This window comes from Acartia tonsa, chromosome 1 (assembly GCF_053477335.1).
Source record: "Acartia tonsa isolate MP-2025a chromosome 1, ASM5347733v1, whole genome shotgun sequence".
NCBI lineage: Eukaryota > Metazoa > Arthropoda > Copepoda > Calanoida > Acartiidae > Acartia > Acartia tonsa.
Genome location: NC_137260.1, coordinates 8,667,122 through 8,693,849, shown reverse-complemented (window position 1 = coordinate 8,693,849; position 26,728 = coordinate 8,667,122). Strand labels below are relative to the sequence as shown.

At 33.5% G+C, this 26,728-nt stretch overlaps 4 protein-coding genes across 4 annotated transcripts in view; all 4 read left to right on the top strand.

Moving 5' to 3' along the window:
* Positions 1 to 26,728, top strand: part of LOC145312037 (uncharacterized) — a 242,459-nt gene that overhangs the window by 124,257 nt on the left and 91,474 nt on the right. The window lies entirely within an intron of this gene.
* The window catches only part of ND-24 (NADH dehydrogenase ubiquinone), a 217,824-nt gene that overhangs the window by 124,252 nt on the left and 66,844 nt on the right, over positions 1 to 26,728 (top strand). The gene's annotated exons all lie outside the window — the stretch shown is intronic.
* Ssrp (structure specific recognition protein) overlaps positions 1 to 26,728 on the top strand; it is a 207,279-nt gene that overhangs the window by 124,252 nt on the left and 56,299 nt on the right. The window lies entirely within an intron of this gene.
* Positions 1 to 26,728, top strand: part of LOC145312140 (tudor and KH domain-containing protein homolog) — a 189,006-nt gene that overhangs the window by 124,250 nt on the left and 38,028 nt on the right. The window lies entirely within an intron of this gene.

The window sequence follows — 26,728 nt, the reverse complement described above, 5'->3', positions numbered from 1 at the left end:
AAATTAGTTTGTAATTTTACATAGATTATTATCAAGCAGGAAAAAAGAAATACTAAAAAAGTAATTCTATTTCCAGTATGGCTTCGAAACCGCTGGATTTGAACTGGTTCTTAGCCATACTGAAAATCATGTTTAGCATCGTGTTACAGACAATTTTCCACGAATATTATCTATAATTGAAAAAATAATGGTTAAATTGGTATTTACTGACAAATTTATTAAGCTTTTGACTTTCATCTAAATAATTATGGCTATTTATTTCTAGTGGTTTAATAACAAAAATCTTAGTTTATCGAACTGCTTTTCAATTGTCTTTTTTGCTATTCTATTGCATTTCTGCTTTATTTACGATTTATTTCACTACATTTACCTTTCTCTTTAACCCTGATATGAGTCTTGTGCCTAAATTTAAATTACTTGTTTTTGTGTAATCAATCCTTCTATCATTATACTATTATTATCATTTAACAATTAGCATAGAATATTCTAGACAAAAAAAAAACAAGGATGATAGCGAAGCTCTATAATCAGAGGGAATGATAAACCAACAATAACAATTGTATGGTGTCAGAACTTTATAAGCAAAGCAAAGTATAGGACATAAACAAACCTATCTACCACATATGTTTATCTATCCATAAATAGGAATACAAATTAACCACTTACCTAACAATTTATTTAGATACTAGCGGCTACGCCCCCTAGAGGCTTCTATGGGCACTTGAGGAGGAGGGAGTTGAATCCCAAAACCTACTTTTTTAATTAGATTTTTTTAAAGTAAAAAAAAAATTGGGGGGGGAGGGGATGAGAACCCCCCACCCCCAGACCCCGGTTTTTATTTTAGTTTTTTTTTAGGGGGGTTGCAATTTTTGTCCAGGGGCGATTTCTATTAAAATAGTGGTGGTACCCTCCCTAAAATAGTTATAAACCTTTCCGGGACCTATGAGAATCCAATCGGTTCAGCGGTTAGCGAGATCCTTCAAACAGATAGACAGTCAAACATCCTTTTACTTTAATATAAGCTTTTCTATATTTATTTGATGTCTCAAATTATCTTAATTTTTCTTTATTTTATAAAAATCTTAAAAGTTTAACTCTGGATTGAATAAGAAACATAAAAAAATTAGATTATAATAAAAATTTACAGTTTGTATAAATTTGTTTTAGAATCAATATAAATTGAAAATGCCTATAAAAAAAACAAAAGTGTTTTATCTAAAATATTTAAAAGCGAAGCCAAGTAACCATATTCTAATAATTATGTTATGAGTATGCACATAGACGTCCAAGGGGTGATTACCCCCTTCAAACCTTGAAAATTCTTATTAAAAACACCCATTTTTTAAAAAGTACATTAGATTAGTAACGCGCGGGTCCCCCCCCCCCCCCCTAAAATCCTTTAAACACATCATTTTACCTCCACAATACAAAATGCATGGTCGTCCATGCATAACTTTCTTTTTATAGTTGACAAAATATAACAACAAAGTTTAACAATTAAACAGGTCTCCTTTTTGCTATAATCAACATATTTTTTTGTAATTTCGTATCCCCACCATTTATCCATACATTACCGATGCAGAAAATGTAATAAAGCGACGGTGTTCCAGCAAATACGCAACAAAACATGATTTGGATCATGGAAAGAAAACGAAGTAGCGGGTTTCGTCGTATTTTCACAGTAGCTTTTGACAGGTCATTTTAGGTTAGATTAGTTTAGGTTGAAAATGATTGCCCCGCGGGGTTAGAGCCTTCGCAGGAGCTAGAAATAGGAAATGTATGGTATGGCTAAACTTATAAACGTGCAGATAGGGGTTATATCCACCCCCGGGCAAAATTAATAGATGAAGATATACCCTACTAGGTGTCCACCCCCTCTACACCCCTCCTCAACCCTCTTGCCAATTTGGGGGGGTGTGAAAAACAATTTGCGCGCTTTTCTTGTCAATTTACCAGAATTAGAATTAGCATCATTATTTGCACACCAATGTAAATACAGTGCTAGCCCTGTAGTAAATAAATTAAGCCAGGGCATAAAACTTTTAGTATTTCACGAATTAAAGTTTGGACGACAATCTAAATTACTTGATTTGTACAGCAAATAAAGCATACCATAAAGCTTTTAGTATTTCACGAATTAAATTGGACGACAATCTAAATTACTTGATTTGTACAGCAAATAAAGTATACTATAAAACTTTTAGTATTTCACGAATTAAATTTTGGACGACAATCTAAATTACTTGATTTGTACAGCAAATAAAGTATACTATAAAACTTTTATTATTTCAGGAATTAAAGTTTGAAAGACAATTCTAAATTGCTAGATTAATACACCATATTAGATGTACTATTATACTTTTTATTTAATTCACGAATTCTAGTTTGAAAGACTATATTATTACAGATCCTCTAGTTGCTATGTGTCTAGAGCCTAGTTTATTACATGTAGTAGAAAGGTTTATTCGTCTGAAGCTTAAGATTTCAATGACTACTGAACTGATTGAGTTCTCTGCTTTAGAGAAGCTTCATATAGGTCAAGGGATGGTTTTAGGCTATTCAATTTTTATGTTAAAGTCTTTGGGTGTTTTTAGACTATTTTTCAAGCATCTCCCCACCCCTCAGAATACAGAGCCCCTAGATGCTAGGGGCAAAGGCGCTGGTATTTCTATATAGTAACTGCAATTGTATAAACAATACAAATATATGAAAACAGTTTTCTAGGCTAAATAAAAAGTTCTAATTTGGTTGAGGCGAGGATCGGTTATATTTAGCGTCCAAAGCCCATGTTTGTTTTATGACGAAGGATAAAAAATTAAGAAAAATAATATATTTTAAAGAACATTTAAAGTCTTAATGGCAGAAATTTGACTACTGGCTATTATCTAAATTTAAGTGTAATTAAATCTAATTTAAGATTGTACAAAATTTGAATACTCTGCTGGGGCAAAATTAACGAAAAGTTGATAAAAGTGTATGAAGAGAAAAATTAAAAACACAAAAAACAGCGGACTCTCGGTTACTCACTATAAAAAAACATAAGAATATCAAAAGAGGTTTAGGTAACTATAGCTAAAGAAAAAAAAATGCAGATTTTTTAGTTTGCAAGAATATGAACCTGATCCATATTTGGTAAAAATGCAACTTTATAGCCTGAGGACAGCTTAGCCTATACAAATGTTGTCCACTATTTCCCACAAATAAATAGATTTTTTTCTGTGTGTTTATCTAAAGAAGGATGCCCACCCCCTCCTTGAACAATAAGTAAGATATGTATGTCTCTACGTCTAAAAAATCGACTGAATACATCACCGTATAAAAACTGGAAAAATTTGATGATTTTAAAATTTTATGAAAACAAGGATGACAACATCCATAAAAGCGAAGCACTAAAACGGTAGGACAAACGAACAGTAACACTTGTATAGTGTCAAAACTGAATATTCAGAATATAAATGTACTAGAGTTGGCTCAATATAACTATATCGCTATTGGCTAGTTTTCTATAAGTACATATCTATTTATCTATTTCTTAATAAATCAATAAATCAATTTTCCTCCCCCGCCATTACTATCTAAAAGAAAGAAGTAAATATTTATTAATTTTTTAAAAAGATTTTTTCAATTATATTTTTTTCACATTACCATCACCAAAGGGTTAATATGATTAAAATTTTAGTTTTAATATTTTAACACTAAGGAAGTGTCGCCACAATCGAATTCTTTTAAAATACAGTTTTCTTAGATTTACTCTATTATGAACGTATATTTTTTATTTATGAAATAAGGATTAAATACTTCAATGTAATTCAAATATCTACATGAAGTGAAAAACTTAATTCATTCCATAAACAAATAGGATAAAGGTCTTATCGCTTTGGTCAATGAGAGTTTAATGAGGATTATTGGAGCACTATGAGTTTTAAACACTTAACCATTGGAAGACTCGAGCTCATTTATAGACGTTTATTTCCTATATAGATCTGTCATGGATCTTGATATAATAAAGCAGGCTGTTTTGTAAATGTTAAAAATTGGAAGATTTCATGAAATGAAAGTAATCGCAAATATACTTAGTAAATAAGCAAAATTGTAAGAAGATTTATTGAAAAACTGCTTGATACAGGATAATGTTTATGGACATTGCATTTTTAGGACTTGATTATAGAGTTGCTTCGCATATAACATCATACTTTATTGTCCAAGGAATAAATATACCAAAAATCAGATCAATCGGATGATTAGATCACATAAAAATTTGTTGTTAAAAAAATCTTAAAAATCAACATGATTAAAAGGGACGTACGGACATTCTGGTAACGGTTATAGAGTTGCTACGCTTTCTAAATCGTACCTAACTACTACAGGAATCACCATGCAGAGTTTGGAATCGATAGGAGAATTCTAACCTATTTAGATTAACGAAAAGAGCTATCTCTCTGTGACAGACGGACGTACGGACAGACCGACCCTAATTATAGAAAAGCTTCGCTTTTAAAAAGTCGACTGAAAGTAAAAGAATAGATGAGGCAGGGTTTAAATAGCTGTATGTTCACAGGGTGGGAACCATATGCCGACTTTCAATTTGGGTCTTTGTATATCAGCCAACAGCGCCAGAAATATTAACACAGCCAAGTCGCTACAAAGATCTAAAAAATAAGGTCCCCACCACTGGAACTAGGTAGTTGTCAGGTATAAGGTATAATTAACAAGCGAAATAAATATAAAATAGTATTTGGGGGGCAAATGGAGAGGTCGTCAATTTTACGATGTGTTGCCCCCCAGCGACAGCTGAAAAACACGTATAGGTTTCGTGATTTTTTTCCGAATTAATTTCTTTGTTGGTATAAGCTAGGTAGTTGTCTTGGTTATACAAATATACTTATACGTTAAATGTCCACTGAATTAAACTGAGATAACTAACAAAAAATGTAATTTATAGTAATCTATTGACAAATCTGCTTAAATTTGACTATGATTTTTTCACATTTATACCATACCATTAATTCTGAATTTTCATGCTTCTATTTGGTACTTTTGGTTGGTTGAAATAAATAAAAAAAAAGGTTCGTCTTTAACGTACTCATTCTTGTGATGAAATCTTATCAAATTGACAAAACAACATGCAAGGACCACCTTGTAAAAAACTGTTATATTGAATTTACATGGTGTGTGTAAATAAATAAATCTAGATAATCTGCCATTTAATCCTATTAGATAGCACCGACATTAAACACAAGGACAATTATGTACATTACAAGAGAATTTATACCAAATAAGTAGCATTTAAGATAAAAAACGTATTGGCCTACAATTTATGAAGCAATAAAAAAACTAACAATTTCTTAAATGAAGAGAATTTTAAGTAATCTACCAGAATTAATTATATACGTGTTAACCATTGCATTGGCATAAGAGTAACTGCATGCTTTTGGGGGAAGTTTCTGCTTTAAGTTTGGTCCACACTGAATAATACTAGAGACGTTCTAAATGATACCTACTTTTGCTATTTGGCCCGTGACACTATTAGTGAGAGTAAGGGGAATGTCTTGACCCATAAAAATGCGCAACACCTTACCATGGTCTGGCTTCTGTAGATGATCACTTGAAATCGAAGGAGAATCCTGTCCCAATTGTAAAGGTACTGAAGATTCCAATAGGCTGTTTCATAGAAATTAAGTAAATGCTATAAAAGCGATCATTATTGGTAATTTAATCTATTTCTTACTACTAACCGTTATTTGTGTACTGTCGTACAAATCCTTTCTTTAGAAAAGCTTTAATGTTAAGAAAGGATTTATTATAGATATTAAGAAGAAAAAAAATCATGTCTAAATTTGGGTATGGATTAAATATCTGTTTATTGAAACTAGCGGCTACGTCTCTAGGGGCATTTGAGGGAAAGTGAAAGAGGGAGTCAACCTTCCGATTTCAATTTTAGTTTTAAAAAGAAAATGTTTTTAGGGTTGGGGGAGTTCTAGGGGCTAATTTTCTTGAGAGGGTGAAGGTACCCTCCCATGAAATAATTATAGATCTTCTCTGAACCTTACAGTCACCAGTAATAGGACAATTATTATAATTATTTAATCCAAGGCCATTCTTCTCCTAATAATTAATATTTATGAAGGCAGTAATTATCATATAAGATTTTTATTATCAAATAATTTATCGTCCATTGTCCTACATCAATCCAAATTAAAGTTTTTAATTTGATACTCGTGGAAAATTGTCTGCAGTTCGAAGCTATATATGATTTTTCTGTATACTTGAGAACTGGCTCTAAACAGAGAGTATTGATAGGTTTCGAAGCCATTTTTTAAAAAGACTTCTTTTGTTATAGTCGTTCTTTTATTTTTTAAGAAACTCATTTTGAAGAATAATCGAAGCATAAATCCCCGATTATTTTATAAACAAATTTATATCAAGTCATCGCGGATTTTTAGGACGTCTATAACATTTTCAAAGATTTGATTGACTTTCATCTGAAGATAGAACTGTTATGAAAGGTTAGGTTAAATAGATTATAAGACAAACTTTTTCTTTAAATGAGTTAAATTCAGGAAAGCGTTCATAATATGAAAAAAGCTTTTACGTCCTTGGAATGGGAGAAATTCAATTTGTAGCGGCTTGCAAAGGAAGAATATGATTATTAGAAATAAATCTTAACAGCCAAATGTCACTATCTAAAATACAAAGTAGAAGGATGTCTGTCTGTCTGTTTGTCTGTAGCAAAGAATCTCGCTAACCGCTGAACCGATCGGGTTCTCCTTTTCAGGGTAGCTTCTCATAGGTCCCGGGAAGGTTTATAACTATTTTCTTGGGGTGTAAATTCCACTAAAAAAATGAAAAATACCTCCCCAAAAAAAATCTTTTTTTCTTTTTAAAACTAAGATCAAAATAGTGGGGGGACTTCCCCCCCCCCCCAAGAATTTTTTTTTTACATTCTTATTTTAAATCTAAAATACGAAAATTTGGTTTGATCAAACCTCTTGGGGCCCAAGCCCCTAGAGGCTAGGGGCGAAGCCTCTAGTTCCATTTAGAAAGAAAACAAAAAGTTTTCTTAGAATGACTTAATGATTTGAGATAAAGTTAGAAAAGAAAAACTTTATATTTAGATGTCTTAACAAACTCCATTTGTTATTAGATCAAGGACAATGAGTTCCTAAAGCATTAAATGAAAAAGGAATTATTAAAGCAAAATGTAAACCATGACAAAAATGTTTAAAAGGATCACAGCGAAAGCAAATCAGATTTAGTCTAATTTTAGTTCCTCAGCTAAATATAATATAAGGGATATAGAGCATAAAATCATTTCCAAAATTTAAATTCAATAACAAAAAAATATTGCTTTTTATTGAGACACAAATTAAATCTAACCTCTGAATAAATTTCTAAAGAAACTTTTTTGTTTACTTGGGAGAGTGATGAGTTGGTATATTTGTGATTGAAGTTGTGGGAAAGGTCTAAAATAATAATTCATATAAAATTGAATTAGGCAAGAATTAACTATATCCATACGTAGGGCAGCCACAATAATTTAATATCCACAGTTGGACCTGTTAAAGTTCCTTGTTTTTTGGTGGATTTTAAAGAAATGAAGATAAATTCATAAGGTTTTTTTAAACTAAATTATCATAATTAGCGGTATAATTACAATTAGCAGCTACGCTCCTAGGAGCTTCTAGGCGCATTTGAAGAAAAGGAAGAGAAAGGGAGAGTCGAACCTCCACTCTACATTTTAATTTTGAAAAGAAAAAGTAAAAACTTTTTTTTTGGGGGGGGGGGGGATTCTTTCTTTTCATGAGCGGTTGTTCTGGAATATTTAAGGTATCCTCTCTCAAAATAGTTATAAACCTTCTCTGGACCTAAGAGAGGCCTTATTGTAAAGGAGAATTATATCAGTCAAGCGGTTGGCGAAATTCTTAAGAACAGACAGACAGAAATATGTAAAGACAGACATCATGTTACTTTTAAGTTTTATCCATTTAACTTGGATGAAAGCTAAATATACAGTAGATACGCTTTGAAAGGTACTTTACTTTCTAAGAAAAATCCTATTAAAGAGTATTTTAAAATAAAATTATAAAATGATCTGCTTAAAGGTGAAGAGTTGAGGTCGCTTTTCAAAGAATAATTTTTAATCAAATGGTATAATTTTGTGTTCTTAAACTCTTTTTTCTATTAATATTATTCATAAATTTTTAGTTTCCTTTTTATTTAATTTGCCCAAAATAACAACCCTTAACATAATCCTATTATATAAAGATACAATACGAATGTCCAATGATAAGCCAATACTATATTACCAATTGCAGGCCAATATACATTTTAATTGACCAATGGTAGGTGAGTATGCTGTCATTTTTTATAGGCACTATAAAAAGCTTCGCAGCCGTTATAAGGTTTATAAGGTATCTAATTATTTATATTCAATATTTTTTTTAATTTGTAGTGCATCTAAAAAGTTTTTTTACTCTCTATGATGACACAATTGAAATAAAATGAATGAAATGAAATATTTATTTTATGACACATACAAAAAAAATATATATACATAACATGGTATAATCACAAACAAACAATAAAATTGATCATGATTACTTACAGTTTAATAATAAAGATAATATTATTCACATTCAAAATTCGTGTCAAAGGACTAAATAATCTCTCTCGAGGTAATATTAAGTAGCCTTTGCAGATAAGAAAAAATGATAAAAAAAATAATAGATAACATGAAACATAATTATTTAAAACAAGAACTTACGCAATGATATATGATGGGGATTATAGTATGGAATTGAAAGGAAAGGAATTGGAGGGGAAAATAATATGATGTGCGTTTGTAATATTGACTATAAACATTTTTAATTAATAAAGAAGGGTAAATCAGTGAAGACTTGTAGAACAGACAGAATAAGGGTTTTACATTCTTAGGTGGCAAGAACGGCAAAGAAGTCTATAACATGTTATGTCTATTTTTGCAAGAAGGCATTTTTTTAGCTTAATCTTAAATTGATTTAGGTTTAAGGCATTTTTTATATTATCACGGTCATCAAAACTGTTCCATGTCTTTGGAAATGAACAAATAGGAAGCCTCTCTACTAAGTTAATTCGAGAAAAGGGAACAGTTAAATTATTATTGTTTCTCAAAACGAAGTTACCATTTAATTCACCTCGTCTGGGCCACATATTATTAAAAGACCTTGGCAACAAATTATTTTTGTACTCATACATAAATTTTAGTTTGAAGTAATGTGCTAGAGATTCAAAGGGTAAAATATTGAGATTTTTAGATAAAGGACTAGAATGGCTATATTAAGTTGCTTGCCTAATACATCTCACAGCCATTTTTTGTTTAGTGATTATGCCAGTAAGATTTGTGGGTGATGCACAAGAGTAGATAAGGATTCCATAAACTAAATGACAATGAAAAATAGAGTAATATAGAGCTTTGAGAGCTTTTTCAGTGAGTAGACCTTGACATTTTCGGAGACAAAATAATGATTTAGAGAGCTTTTTGTTCAATTCATTTATATGAACTTTAAAATTTAAGGCTGGATCCAAATAAATACCCAAGAATTTTATAGCTGGAATATCACTTTCATGGTTGACAAAGTCAATTCTATGTCTAAGTAAAGGGTTAGGGTTAAGGGTATTTGGATCATTATCATCAAAATAGAGATTGATTTCATTCCACGGAATAAGGGAGGGAGTAGGATAAAATATACTTTGATGTCACCTTCCCAACTATAAATGAAATTATTATTTAAATGGTTCAAAATAACTAAATGTAAAACTTTGAAAGATTGAATTTTGCGTGAAATTAAATGAAAAGTCAGCAAAGTGATTTTCAAATTTCTTGCCCTTACTTTTTAACATTTAAGAATTTAACTTTTGGGTAGATTTATATTTAAATCTCGTATTTTGCTAATGGAAAAACCATAACCATAACCATGGCCTAAAAATTTATGTACAATACATCCCCATTGAAGGTACATAAAATTACCTCTTCTGTAAATTACAATTTGTGGTAGAAACGTGTAGACACTCCACTTTATGAACCAACCAATTTCCAATTAAGCCAATGAATAAGAAAACTTTGGGGAATAGTGTCATAAACAGCCAGTCATCCTTGTTTGATGAAGTGATTACAAATCTGATACTGACCAACCATAGACGTCAAAGGGGGGGGGGGTTAAAGGGGTGATTACCCCCCCCAAAACGAATTTGGGGGTGACCCCTAAATTTTTTTTCATTTTACCCCCCCCCCCTTTTAAAATTTACCCCTTCTCTGGGGGTGCCGTAGGCACCCCCAATCAGAGGAAATACAAACTGTCCCAATTTTGTATAACTTTTGCGGAACATGTTCCCATTACGTCATATTTTTCATTCCCGAAAAAGGGAAGGGGGAAAGAAAAAAAAGGGAAGGGGGGAAGATAAAAGAGATGGGAGAAAAGGGGGTTTTCCCCATCTCTTTTGAAGAGATTTTCTTCCCCCCTTCTCTTTTTCGGGAAAGAAAAATATGACGTAACTGGGACTTGTTCCGCAAAAGTTATACAAAATTGGGACAGTTTGTATTTCCTCCCCCAAACATTTAGTAGGGGGTATTTAACCCCCCCAAACATTTAGGAGGGGGTATTTACCCCCCCCCCCCTAAAATTTTGGGGGGGTAAATACACCCCTAAAATAAAAAATCTCAAACAAAAAAAATTTTTAATACTAAATATTTAATAAAATTTAAATTACCCCCTCCAAAAATTTTACCCCGGGGGTAATTATGGGGGGGTAAACAAAATTTACCCCTGCCAACAGATTTCAGGGGGGGTAATTACACCCTCCAAGCAAATTTTACCCCCGGGGCTTCGCGCGCCATTTTACCCCCCAAAAAAACGAATTACCCCCTCCTTAAAAAATTTTTATCCCCTCAAAAATAAAAAGCTTGGACGCTCCTGTGGCCAACAAACTAATTGTTTTTATTTACACCCTATTTTCATTGAATATAGGTTTCGTGGTGTTTTGTAACAAAGCAATCAAAATTGCACTATAAAGAAATTAACTTATTTTTATTGAAGAAAAACAATAAGAAAGGACTGAGCTGAAGAGGTGGATACACAATAATCTTAGAATAGCTGCTCTTCTTGTAAGGCTCAAAAATGTTAAAAATATTCAAAAAAACAAATATTTATATAAATTATAGCAGGGATCGCAAGCCGCGCTGCTGCGGCTTAGTATTGCTTACGGCTGCGGATGACGGTAACTGCGGCCTATTGTGGCCTATACTTTCTCTAAACTGCTTAGCTTCCTCTAAGCCAAGCCATTTCGGCTTTCAGGCTATCGTCCTGGGAAGGTCTATACCTATTTTTGGGGAGTGTAAAACACCCTGCCAAGTGAAATCACCCCTTAAAAAAATTACACAAACCCCCCCGTGCCCCTAGAGTAAATACATTACACATTTGAATAATAATTAACCAATTAACTGAGGCCAATTTAAATAATTTAAATGGCGAAAAAAAATTACTGATAATGATTGAGGGACCAATCTATTTACAATTCATCATTCTATGCATTTTTCCTCAGGGATATAGGGATAGAAACTGGGAATTTTGTTGATATACCTTTTCCACAGGGATAAAGGGATATGAAATTGGTAATTTTCTTTATATACCTTTTCCACAGGGATAAAGGGATAGGAACTGGAAATTTTGTTGATATACCTTTTCCAAAGGGATATAGGGATAGGAACTTGGAATTTTGTTGATTTACCTTTTCCACAGGGATATAGGGATAGGAAACTGGGAATTTTGTTGATATACCTTTTCCACAGGGATATAGGGATAGGAAACTGGGAATTTTGTATATATAACAATGGGTACAGGATAAGCGGATATAAGGCAGGGTAAAATGTGTCGTCAATTTAGCTTGCTAATTAGGAACTCATTTATTGGCCAGTCAGTTCGTGCATCCTGTAGGAGGGGAGAGGATGGAGAAAAGAGGGTAATGGGGGTATCGTTATTTATTTTAGCCAACTGCGAGCATCATTTTATCGAGTGGATGAAAATCTGTTGCATCATCCAAATAAGAATATATTGCATATAACAAGATTTATCTAGAAAGATTTGGAATTATGGAAAGTTATTATATCAGAAAACCATTCAAAATATTTATAAATAGAGGCATTTGCAAATGATCATAGTTTAAAATCCACTAAAACAATTAAATATTTTTGTGTTTTGTTTTGTACTTATATCCCTGACTTTATGCGATGTTAGTAACTTTTAGTTTAGAATATGTCTTAACTATATTAATGGAGAAATGAATATAAAAATACGTGGTAGTTGTAAATAATTCTCGCATAACCTAATAAGATATTTCTCCAAGCTGGCTAATATAACGACACCTCCTACCCCCTCCTCGTTATGACTTTACCACATCCCCTCCCCTGACCAGGGAGAAAGTATTGACAAGTATCTGACGACTATATTAGCAACCTAAATAACGACAAAAATTTCCCTGTCACAATATCAACGAATTTTCTATCCATTGATGGAGCGGCAATTCCAGTTAATCTCTCTTTGTAAATTTTATAAAATTATTACCCTAGATGGTCAATCCAATAAATTTATAAAAATAGATGTTTTACAACTTTCTGGATCCCCCTGTTTGGGACCTTTTTCGTCTGCTAGCAAATTGTTTTTTACTACTTGGCTGTGTTAATATTCCCGATGCTATTGGTCGAGTTTCAAAAGCCTAATTGAAATTCGACACAAACAACGTCCTCGGGATGGGAACATACAATTATTTAACCCCTTCCCCCTCTATTGTTTTACTCTGATGACAATCCTAGAAAAAAAGCCACTTTTTGTAGCTGACATATATGGATAAAGTCAAAAAATAACTGCAGTTCAAAACGAAATGCGTACACTTACTAATCAATTATATAGTCGGATTGTTCCTGCATTGTGTTATTAATTGTCCAGGAGAGGAGAGGAGGAGACCAGCGAGGAGGAGGAGGTGGACGAGGACTTCCCCCCTGTCTCCCAAATCCAAACCCTCAACCTGGACGAGGATCAAACCACACCAAACCTTCGGAAAAGGGACAGGACAGAGTCTCAAAGCCCCCAGGACCATGTAAAAAAGAAGAATTAGAAACATTAAAATATATATTTATCTTAACGCAAGAAGTCTAATATCTAAACTATGTGATCTTGAACTTTTATTAAGTGAACGTGACCCTGATCTTGTTTTTATATGTGAAACATGGCTCAATGAAACAATCAATAATTCTACCCTTAATATTACTGGCTACAATTTAGAACAGGAACTTCGTATTGACAGAAAGGACACAGTAAATGGTATTGGAGGAGGTATTCTTGTTTACTCCAAACCTGGCATTGTAATAGAACCTGTTCCAGTTAACAAAAATTTTATTCAATTTTGTCAATTTAAAGTTTTATCTAAGGAGAGTTCAAGTGATAAAAATCATACCTTTACAGTTATATATAGATCTCCAAATTCCAAAGAAACCAATAATGAGCTGCTTTTAGAATTAATAAATGATGTGTCTAATAACTCAACTCTGATTGGAGATTTCAACCTACCTGGCATCAACTGGACAAATGGAACCTGCGACAGAAAATCCTCACCTTTTTTTGAAACCTTTGCCAACAAAGGACTGGAACAAATGATCGATTTCCCAACACATGTTAAAGGTAACACTTTAGATCTTCTTCTTACTAATGACCCTGAAAACATTATCTCAGTGGAAAGTCTGGGCAATCTAGGCAACAGTGATCATTGTATAATTGAGGTAGAAATGTTATACAAAGCAAAAGTATCTGAAAATGAAACCTTGTTTCCAGACTGGCAGAACTGTGATACTGAAGGTCTCCAGAAGCATTTTGATAATGTTAATTGGAACAATTGTCTTTCTGGAAAAGATGTAGAATCCCAATGGCTGTGTTTTAAACAAATAATCAATGAAGGAGTTGACAAGTATGTGCCCAAGAAAAAAAGAAGCAGACAAAATAACTGTGTTTGGATGGACAAAAAGATAAAGAATCTTATAAATTACAAAAAAAGACTTTTTAAACTTGTCAAAACTAATAGATCTGAAGATAATGTAAACAGACTAAGATTAGCCGAAAAAAAGTGCAAAAATGCAGTTAGAAAAGCAAAAAAGAATTATGAAAAAAAACTCTCTGCTTATGGTTCAAATGTCAAAAAATTTCATGCCTATATAAGAAGCAAAACTAAAATCAAATTTCCAGTCGGTCCCATTAAGAAAAATGGAGAAACAATCACTGATAACAAAAAAATGGCCAACCTGCTTAATCAATATTTTGGAACAGTTTTTACAAAAGAAACAAATGAACCAGCCCCAAACTGTCATATCTCTAGCAATATCAAACTTGAAACTGTTGTTATAACACAAAGCAAAATTATTGAAAAGATAAAAAAGCTGAAAGTTAATTCTTCCCCTGGTCCTGATGGTATCTCTGTCAAACTACTTCAAAGCCATGTTAATAGCTTATCTTTAGGATTGGCGATAATCTATGATAATTCTATAAGAACAGGCAAAGTTCCTAGCGACTGGAAGCTAGCAAATGTCACCCCAATCCACAAAAAAGGCTCTAAAGGTAATGTTGAGAATTACAGACCAATATCACTGACATCCATCCCATGCAAAATTCTATAGGCTATTATTAAAGATAATATTGTGGATCATCTTTTAACAAACCTTCTTTTGAAATCAACACAACATGGTTTTATCAGGAACAAGTCAACTGTAACAAACCTTTTAGAATTTTTTGAATATGTTTCAAAAACTGTAGATGAAGGAAACAGTGTTGATGCTATCTACCTTGATTTTTCAAAGGCATTCGATAAAGTACCCATAAACAAACTCCTCATCAAACTGAAAGCTCATGGAATAGAAGGTTGTTTATTAAAATGGATTGGGGACTGGTTAACAGACAGAAAACAAAGAACAGTGATTAATGGACAATTTTCAGATTGGATAGCAGTTTTATCTGGAGTCCCTCAAGGGTCAGTTCTAGGACCAGTTGCCTTTATTATATTCATCAATTACATTGATTTTTGTATTAACAGACAACTAGTTAACAAATTCGCTGATGATACCAAAGTTTGTACCAAAATACTAGACCTAAAAGACGCCGAAGACCTCCAACTCTGCCTAGACAACCTCCTTTGCTGGTCCAAAAAATGGGGTATGTCATTTAATGTTGAAAAGTGCTCTGTAATCCATTTTGGGAATAATAATCCAAAATTTAGTTACAAAATGTCTGACACATCTCTCAAGGAAACATGTTTAGAACGAGACCTAGGTGTTTACATTTCTCCAGACTTGAAGCCCAGCGAACAGTGTAAACTAGCTGCCAACAGAGGTATACATGCACTGTATCAGGTACAGAAATCATTTTTATACAGAGACCATAAAACATTTGTTAACATTAATAAACAATATGTTCGTTGCCACTTAGAGTATGCCTCACCTGCCTGGAATCCATCTAATCTAGCTGATATTGACAAACTTGAAAATGTGCAAAAAAAAGGCTGTCAACCTCGTCCAGGGATTAGAAGGATTGACCTATGAAGAAAAGCTTAAAAAGCTTAACCTAGAAACATTGAGAGTCAGACGAATAAAGGCAGATCTCACCCTTGCATTTAAGATCATTAGAGGATTTTCCGACGTTGATAAAAATACATGGTTTCATCTAGTTGATCAAAATAACAGAGTTACCCGTTTATCTTCCTGTCAATACAATCTTAAAACACAAAAATCAAGAACAGAACTGAGAAAAAACTTTTTCTCTAACAGAATAATCAACTTTTGGAACTCTCTACCAACAGAAGTGAAAATGTGTGAAAATGTTAAACAATTTAAAGAAAAACTAAAATCACTTACAATTGATGCTTGAATCCAGTGAAAATGACGCTTTTAAAAGTTAAAAATTTTGTTAATAGACACTTGATTCCTGAGACAATATGATATTCCTTTAATGGACCTCTTGGTCCGCATGGAATTATAACAATCAAACCAAATCATTAATTCATTTAAAATGGCCGAAAATTAAATATTTTGTTGGCGTAGAGTTGGCGTAAATTTTTTTTTAATATAGCTGTAGGGAAGTGGGTAAGAAGGGAGAAATAAATAAAGAGGGTTGTGGGGAAATTTTCACTCAGAATTGTTGGTCAGAATCACTTTTAGCAATTATGTATCGCAGCATTTAGTTGTTTCAAGTGTTTCTATCCATGTTTGTTAAAATGCTACTGCACCCAGGGATCTAAAGGTATAAAACAATGTCCTATAAATTGATGTACGTCTCCAATAATGATTCATAAAATCACACCTTCTGTAGATTACAATTAGTGGTTAACACGTTTGGACACTTAGCTTAATTAACCAACCAATCAAAATTCATTAAAAGTCCCTAAAGTTGTAAGCCAACGAATAAGAAAACATTATTATAAAAAAATAGGACTAGTGTAATAAACAGCCAAACTTCCGCTCCCTCCCTGTACTGCACTGCTACGAACTTTAATTGGTCCTGTGAAGATAAGAGTAGAACAGCCAAATCTTTGGTTGTCCCACAGTCCAGCAAGCTTTCATTATAGCAAATGTCTAAGAACTACATTGATTTCTTTCATACTAGCGGCTAGATTTTAAAAGAAAAAGTAAAAAAATTGCGGGAAGATTTTTTTTCTTAGGGGCGATTTCTCCTGGGAGAGTTGGGGTACCCCCAAAATAGTTATGAATCTTCCCAGGACCTATGAGAAGATACCCTGTAAAGGAGACGTATATTGGTTTAGATCTTAGCGAGATCCTTCGGTATAGACAGACACACATTCTGTTACTTTAGTATAAGGATACATCCTTAATGAAAGCAGAATCGAGCGTGTGGCAGGAGGAATTTTACCTTAAAGTAAGGGGGCATCTAAGAATTACACTCATTCAAAATTAGCCATCATCACTTTTAAGACAGATTTTATTCAATGAAGTTTTACAATTTTTTTTTTTAATCATGACAAAACACATATTCATTGACAAAGTATGAAGGTTTTTATAGCACCTACAAAAAATGATGCCATACTGGCCAACCATTGGTCAATTAATATGTATACTATCCTTTATTGCTAATTTAATCTGTGTATTAGCCTATCCTTGGTCATTTGTATTGTATGAATCATTTTTTATAGGCACTATAAAGAGCTTCACGTATATTTTGCTAAACTATAAAGTCACTATATTATATGGACGTGAAACTATTACTGTGTGATGATAAATGGACTAAACAAAATTGGATAATTTAAACTTTTATTAAACAAAGAGAACAATTATTATACTTAACAAACTTTTCTAAGTTTTAGAGATTATTAAAATAAAATGATTTTTCCAGTATGGGTTAGAAACTGGTCAATTCCGCTTGATTAGAACCGGTTCTAAGCCATACTGAAAATTCATGTCTAGTATCGTATTATAGCCAGTTTGCTACGAATATCATAATATTGATACCAGTTTTTTCCCGGCCTTTGGACCCTCTGGTCTAACAAAACTGTGTTGTTTCTTGTTATCTTATAATAATTATATTAACATCCGTGGAAAGCTGTCTATGATACGATGCGATAAATTACTATTAAAATTTTCTAACATAAGCAACTACTCCCCGCTTGTAGTTTTCTGTGTTGGGGAAGGGGTGGAAACTTACCCTCACATCAAAGAGACCGTAACAATTATTGAAGCTTCTCGGAAAACGAAAATCTTCCTGCCGGACACCAAAAGACGTATGAACTGTCTCTGACTATAGATCGTCAGAAATTAAAAGGCCGAAGATAAAGTCATAAGTTTCAAGAAAATTGTATGTAAATTTCTTAACCAATACAGATTGGGGGGGGGGGCATATTGACCCCCCCCCCCTCTAGTTTTTTCAATGTCATTTTTTTGATCTTATAAAGATATCTGGTCTGTGTCGGTCGTGGCATCCGGTCAAAGTCGGTTAGGTGGCACCAAATTTAGAAAAAATTCTAAATAAATCTTAATTTCTACATTATGACTTTTGTGTATAAGGTAGAAACCTATAATATTTTTGGTGAATACTTAGATATCAATGACCTTCTGAGAAAGTGGTGTTATGACCGTTTGACCGCTCCCTGACCGACTTTATGACCGATTTTTTCCGGCTTTTACTGCAGGCATATATCATGAATATAATGGCTTCTATTACAGCTAGAGACCTATAATTTTTTTTGGTAAATCCTTGAGCAACAATAAACAGTTAAAAATATTAATTGGCGCCGCCAACCGCCGTTTTACCGCCGTAACCGCTGAAAATGGCGGTTTCCGTTATTTGCCGTTTTACGGCGATGATCAGAAAAAGTAATTTTTTTTGTTATGAAAAATAAAAGTTCGTCCTAAAATTTGGTCATCCTAGCTGCAAAATTGGCCGCTTTACAGCTGTTTTAATATTTAGCGGCTGGCCGCTAAAAAGCGGCGAAGCAGCGGTCTGACCGCTATGACTAGAAAAAGTACTTTTCTCCAAAAATACACATGAACCACAAGAAAAAATTTTATGTCTCTAACTGTAATAGGAGCCGCGATAGAGGGGGGGGTCAATATGAACCCCCCCCCCCCCCCCCCCCGATCTATTAAGGTGGGAATTGGGGCCCGATCTGTAAGGGTTAAATACAGGATGTTGACTATGAAAATCCTTACATTTTTAGACTTTATTATAGAGATGCTTTATATAACATTGTATTTTTTTTCCTGTGAATCATTTAGCAAAAATAGGATAATTAGAATAATCGTACCTCATTATTACAGGAATCAACAGTTTAAATCAAACAGACAATTCTAGCATGCCAAAAAAAATAAGCAGACCGACCCTTATTATAGAAAAGCTACGCTTTAAGAAATAATAAAGTAACCTTTTTCTTAGGCATACAATTATTCTTTTTATATGTTTCCAGGGAATACAGGGAATATTATAAAAAGTTGTGCTACAATTTTTTCTTTACAATAAAACATGAAGCATCTATAGTGCCTAATAAAAAATGACGTCATACAATACAAATCACCTATGATAGGCCAGTATACATTGTAATTGACCAGTGGTAAAATGTATACTGGCCCATCATAGGTCATTTGTATTTCATAACATCATTTTTATTAGACTATAAGCTGCTTAATAAAACATAATAACAGCGGGAAATATCATCTAATCATTTATTGTCCTTTCCTCCCATCCCTGATAATTTTTCTCTGTTAAAATTATCACTGCACTGGGGGTAAAGAAAGTGTATTATTAAGATGCACATTTAAATTCAGGGATTAGGGCTGGGTATTTATTTAAATAGAACAATAATAACACAATAAAGTACAACAGTAAAAAATCTATACTTTATGACAAGATAAAAGCAAATTTTTATACATTATTGAATCTGTCGCTACACCCCTAGCATCTCGAGGCTCTATATTCGAAAGGATGTGGAAATGCAGAAAAATAGCCCAAAACCATACACACATACATAAACTTAATTACAAAAAAAAACATCCTAAAACCATCCAAGGATCCATAAGAAGCTTTCCTGTAAGGAGAACCATTTTGGTTCAGCGGTATGAGATTTCCTTCTATACAGACAAAAAAAAGCTTACTACTTTATTGAATAGATTATAGTAAAGAAAAGATGGGAATGAACTTGATGTAACTCTACCTACTTTACCCCTTCTGAAGATTAAAGTTATTAGTTGAAAACTTTGGACACGGTTATTTTGGAACCAACCAATTCAATTCAAGTACCCAAAGTTTCTAAGGCAAATGATATGAATAATTTACAGTCCAGTGTCCCCTCCCTCCCTGATAAAAACTGGATCTTATAATGATAGTCTGCTTTGCTCTCTTCTGCATTAACCTTTAACCCGAGCCAAAAATTATCATCCACTAACTATCTCTCTAGCTATCTAACTTTCTACCCAACTAGATATCTACTCTTTTTATTTAAAAATAGCGGTTTCGCCTTTAGCATCTAGAAGGGAAGGATAGAAAAATAGCCTAAAACCAATTGAAGACTTGAATCTGAAATACAAATTAGCCTAAAACCGTCCCAGGACTTATGAAGTTTACCTTAAATGGAAAAACCAATGGTTCATTAGTTATAGAAATCTTTAGCTAGAGACAAAAGAACCTTAAACTACTTTATATTATAGAATTGCAAAACCTTCATTTAAAAAATCTTGAATTCTTTAAAATTCAAATTACTTATTTTGAAATGCAGCTACTCAATAGACTCGGCACTCTCAGCCGCGAGGCTAATTGAGCCATCCATAAGCCAAAGCCTAAGCCACAGCCTAATTTAAATTTATTCAACCACCATCCATGCAGCTTATAAAGCTTCACTTTGAAACACCATTTTGTATACACCAACCAGCCGCATCTACACGTATTGATCCTCCCAGAATAGCTTCCACACCGATTATTATCCGCTGGATTATAACTGGTTCTCAGCAATACTTAAAAGTCATGTACATACGGCATCATATTACAAACAAAACTTGTTTTAATAGTATAATTTTTACTTTTAATAACTGCAGAAAGCTGTCTATAAAACGATGCGATAAATAATAATAATAATTTCCTTTTACATCATCATCTAATTGCTATATCTATCTTTTTGTCACTCCTTCCATCTTATTTAGTAGCAAAACTACTTTACAAACAATAATATTACTTTCAGTCTCTCATTAATGGATCATTATCCTCCTTTGCATTTATGTACATGTTTTCCCTGAGGGGTGTTCGAACCCCTTTCGAGAATTTTAAACACCTCTGACACCTGGGTGTAGGGGGTGTTATATTATTATCACGGGGGTGTGAACCTAGGGTGTAAGACAGAAGTTTTGAAGAGTGTAAATAGAATATTCAAGTGTGTAAATAGAATATTCAAGTGTGTAAATAGAATATTCAAGTGTGTAAATAGAATATTCAAGTGTGTAAATAGAATATTCAAGGGTGTAAATAGAATATTCAAGGTTTAACTTTTTAACTTAAAACCCCCTTCTGTGACTAAGGATGTAACAATTCCTTAATTTGATTGATCTTCACACACATTCAGGGCTTTGCAGCTGTTGTTCTGTGGCTACAGATTTATTTAATCTTACAAAATAAACTAGAAAGGGTATTGTTTTTATTATATCCATATTCGCCTTCGCGTTAATGGAAAGAACTTGCCCTTGTTTAGTTTCTAGTTATGAATTAACCTTTAGCCATGTTCCACAAAACTAACCAGACAATTTTTACAACCTTAGGAGTCAAGGGACAGTCCGTCTTTTCATCTTTGTCTAGAAAACTAGTCAGCCAATTTTTACAACTTCAGGAGTCAAGAGATGTCAGGAGTCAAGAGAAGTCCGTCTTTTCATCTTTGTCTAGAAAACTAGTCAGCCAATTTTTACAAACTAAAGAATCAAGTCCTTATTTTAATCTTGTTGGGGAAAAAAACCAAGTTTTACAAGGAACACTACTTTCCTTAAACGTTTTCCACAAAAATTCGGACATTTTACAACCTAAGAAGCAATGGGATAGTCTGTATTTTCATCTTGGTTTAATAAAACCAAAAGGAAAGTCCATGTTTTGATGCTTTTTATTAACATGAGAAGTCGAAGGACACTACAGGAATTTAATTTTTACAACTAAAGGAGTAGAGGGACATTCGATGTTTTGAACCCTGGAAAAAATAAACAATCAATTGTTTTCAACCTAATGAGTTATGGTACAGTATGTGTATTGATCTAGGTTTTAAAAAGTAATCAGACGACCTCTATATTAATAGTCAGTGTTTTGAACATGGTTTTAAAGACTACCCATACGTTTACTTTGTAAAAATCTCGTTAACTTGTATCTCGCAAACTACTACACCTTTCGGGTAAGCTTATTAAATCACCAAAATATTAAATTATTTTTAAAAAGTGGATTGTCCTTTAGTTTAAGTTGAGTGCAATAATTGTAATCAGTGAATAAGATTTTACTTTTACTATTACAAATACAATTACTTCAGACAGATCTTGATATATACATTTATAGTAGCGAAGCTACTTTTTAATTCATATTTAAAAGTAACAGGATGTCTATGTGTCGGTAGCTTGAAATCTCGCTACCGCTGGACCGATGAGGATCTCCTTTACAGTGAAGCTTTGTAAAGGTCCTTTCAACAATGACGGTAACAGAGACTGCCTTTATGCTAAAAAGGTAGAGTAAAAGTAGATTCTCCTTGAATAAAATATTCCTTTACCCTGTTTCCAATTAAAATTTCAAAATCTGTAAATTCTAGTAAATCTTTTTTAAAGCAAAGCTTTTCAATAATTCCTTGACAGTTAGCAACTGTACAATCATTATCAGAAAAACTGTACGTCCATTTAAGACATACGGATCTTTCATTATTTTGGCAACAATTTTCTATTTGATATAATTATTCTTTTTACCTGATTTTATGAATACTGATTCATACTAAAAAAGGCACACACAGTACGTCCTTAAGCAGTATTTTATATTTAAGCAGTTATGCAACAAATATACTTACGATTTTGTTTAGACTTATACATTTAAATTCTGCTTTTTCAGTTCTGTTAATATTCGTTTGTCCTACTGTTTTGGAGCATCGCTTTTATGTATGTTGTTGTCCTTGTTTTTTTTAAAGTTTATGGTGTAATAACTCATGGACCAATAACTTTCCCACAATATTTATCATCATTAAACAAAAGTTTTTTTTTTAAAGATGTGTAGCATTTCTATAATCTTAATCCCTCTTTCAAAAAATTCCCAGGAATCCAAAGGGATAAGACAATTTTCTATAAATTAATGTACATCCCCAATTATGTATATTACAATCAGTGGCTGAAACGTTTACCTAACCAATCATTATTCAGCAAAAGTCCTTCAAAGTTATTAATCAAACGAATAAGAAAACAGCAATTTAAAACTTTGGGGACTAGTGTAATAATTTCCCCTCCCTGGGTAATGGTATGGGTACTACTAACCTCCTAAATCGCGCCTAGAAAGAAAAAAAACTTCCCCAAGTAGGTGGTCGACCCCCCCCCCCCCCACCACCCCTTAACATAAAATTACATATTACCCAGGTAGTTATTTGAATATTTATATGAGTTTTGGACCAGGCCAAAATTAAATGTAAAAAATCAACGACAATAAAAGCTGTGTTGTATTTGGTAAAAATTATCTTTATTTTTAAAAATTCTAATTTGTATTTACTAATAAATCAAAGTTATGGTATAATGCATTTATTAAAAATTATTTTTCATATTTTCCCATGGCTTTTTTATTATTTTTATAAGAGGGGTAATAATTATAAATAAAAAATATGACAAAAAAACACTCTTGAATGTACTTTAAATATTCTTAATCTTTATTTTTGGGGTAAATTAAATGTAAACCATTATTTTATGCCTTTCTTTGGTTTTAAACTACTTTTATCTTACATAACTCATATTTGAGAACTACTACTAATTAAAAAAGAAAAAGTTAAATTTTTATTTTTATTTGTAGCCCAACGAAACTATTAAAATAAGGTAGCATGGTACGTTGTTCGATATCTCAAATGGTAGCTTATGAATTACCACCTAATTTTTTGGCCATAAACGTTGGAAAATCGGCCTTCGAGCAAAAGGTAGCATGCGAGTTCGCCATCGATATCGTAGCAGATTAGCATAAATTAAAAGAGCTAGAGAGAGAGAGTGAGAGAGAGTAAGCCGGGAATGGTATGATCTCTCTCTCTCGCTCTTGCTCTTTTAATTTGTGCTACTCTGCTACGATATCGATGGCGAACTCGCATGATACCTTTTGCTTGAATGGCCGATTTTCCAACGTTTATCGCCAAAAATTAGGTGTTAATTCATGGCGAATGGTATGATATATCCAGAGACAAGTAGAAAAGAATAGTCTGACCTATCCCTACCTCCCTGGTATGATATATCCAGAGACAAGCAGAACAAAGTAGTCTGACCTATCCCTACCTTCCTGGTATGATATGTCCAGAGACAAGCAGAACATAATAGTCTGACCTATTCCTAGCTCCCTGGTATGATATGTCCAGAGACAAGCAGAACAGAATAGTCTGACCTATTCCTACCTCCCTGGTATGATATGTCCAGAGACAAGCAGAACAGAATAGTCTGACCTATCCCTACCTCCCTGGTATGATATGTCCAGAGACAAGCAGAACAGAATAGTCTGACCTATCCCTACCTCCCTGGTATGATATGCCCAGAGACAAGCAGAACAGAATAGTCTGACCTATCCCTACCTCCTTGGTATGAGATGTACAGAGACAAACAGAACAGAATAGTCTGACCTATCCCTACCTCCCTGGTATGATATGTCCAGAGACAAGTAGAACAGAATAGTCTGACCTATCCCTACCTCCCTGGTATGATATGTCCAGAGACAAGTAAAACAGAATAGTCTGACCTATCCCTACCCCCCTGGTATGATATGTCCAGAGACAAGGAGAACAGAATAGTATGAACTATCCCTACCTCCCTGGTATGATATGTCCAGAGACAAGCAGAACAGAATAGTCTACTTATACCTACCTCCCTGGTATGATATGACCAGAGACAAGCAGAACAGAATAGTCTGACTTATCCCTACCTCCCTGGTATGATATGACCAGAGACAAGCAGAACAGAATAGTCTGACCTATCCCTACCTCCCTGGTATGATATGTCCAGAGACAAGCAGAACAGAATAGTCTGACCTATCCCTACCTCCCTGGTATGATATGTCCAGAGACAAGTAGAACAGAATAGTCTGACCTATCCCTACCTCCCTGGTATGATATGTCCAGAGACAAGTAAAACAGAATAGTCTGACCTATCCCTACCCCCCTGGTATGATATGTCCAGAGACAAGGAGAACAGAATAGTATAAACTATCCCTACCTCCCTGGTATGATATGTCCAGAGACAAGCAGAACAGAATAGTCTACTTATACCTACCTCCCTGGTATGATATGTCCAGAGACAAGCAGAACAGAATAGTCTGACCTATCCCTACCTCCCTGGTATGATATGTCCAGAGACAAGGAGAACAGAATAGTCTGACCTATCCCTACCTCCCTGGTATGATATGTCCAGAGACAAGCAGAACAGAATAGTCTGACCTATCCCTACCTCCCTGGTATGATATGTCCAAGGACAAGCAGAACAGAATAGTCTGACCTATCCCTATCTCCCTGGTATGATATGTCCAGAGACAAGCAGAACAGAATAGGATCAAGAGGTGAATGCAATAATTGCAACCTTTATGTTTGTGCAAATTTTTGGCAAAATTCTAGATATCTGAATCTAGGGTGAGAACTAATCCCTCGCCCCTTTTCTTAAAAAATATATCGAAAAAGATGGAGGGGGGATCCCCATGTCTAGCCCTAAGTGGCACATCCTTATATAATATCAAGATGTGTGTCTGTCTGTACCGAAAGATCTCGCTAATCGCTGAACCGATTTGGTTCTCCTTACAGTACATAGGTCCTGTAAAGATTTATAATCATTTTAGAGGAGAGTACCTCCACCCTCTGTAGATAAATCGCTCCTAAACAAATAATCCCCATCCCCCCCCCCCAAAAAAAAAAAACAACTTTATTTTAATTTTTCTTTATAAAGCTAAAATTATAATTTTTTAAGGGAGGGTTCGACTTCTCTAACCCCCCACATCAAGTGCCCCTAAGAAAAAAATCCTAGAAAGATCCAATATAAAAATTTTCTGGTAAAAATCTGCCAAATATGGGTGTTGATGAAAATTGACTAGAATTGACTTGCAAGGCAGCGATCTAAAGGGATAAGATAATGGCCAATAAATTGATCTACATCTCAAATGATGAAACACGAAATTACCCTTTCTATAGATTATAATTAGTGGTTAAAACATTTGAACACTCAACCTAATAAACTAAGGAATCAAAATCTAATAAAAGTCCCCAACGTTGTTAAGACAACGAATAGGAAATCATTATCATAAAACTTTTGGGACTATAGTAATAAAGTATCCCCTTCCACCCTGATTGCAAGGATATTTAGCTTTTTACACTTTTTACATCATCAAATTACAAAATTTTATTTTAAATGAATTTTCAGAATTTTAAAGCAGAACAAGTAATATAATTTTCATAGAAGCAGAACTCTAAAATCATTGTATGGGACAATAATCTATTTGCAATAATTTAGAATATCTATCGAAATTGAAGAAAGAAAATGGTAATTATGCTTTTTCTGATTGATACAATAATTTTGTAACTAAAGCAAACAAGAGTTTGTTGAGCTCTCTGTCTAATTTTTCATTCCTTACTCAGCATGGGTTAATGGCGCAATGGGTAGCTTGTTGGCCTGATAATCTAAGGGTTCCTAGTTTAACACATGCAAAATTAACTCTGATGAATGGAGCCCTACTGATGAGCCCTAAAAGAGCGAAACACTGTGTCTATTGTACTGAAGTACTGAAGTTTTTTTGCCTGAATCTTAGAATTTCGAAAAAAACTAGTAAACCAATTGAGTTTTCCGTTTAAGTCTCGGGATGGTTTTAGGCTATTTCATTTTTTATATTGAAGTCTTTAAATGTTATTTGTACCTACTGTTATTATGACAAATACTTGATATGAATAGAATAGTACATGGAACATTTTAAAATATTCAGTCAACGGTCGTGCAATCAAT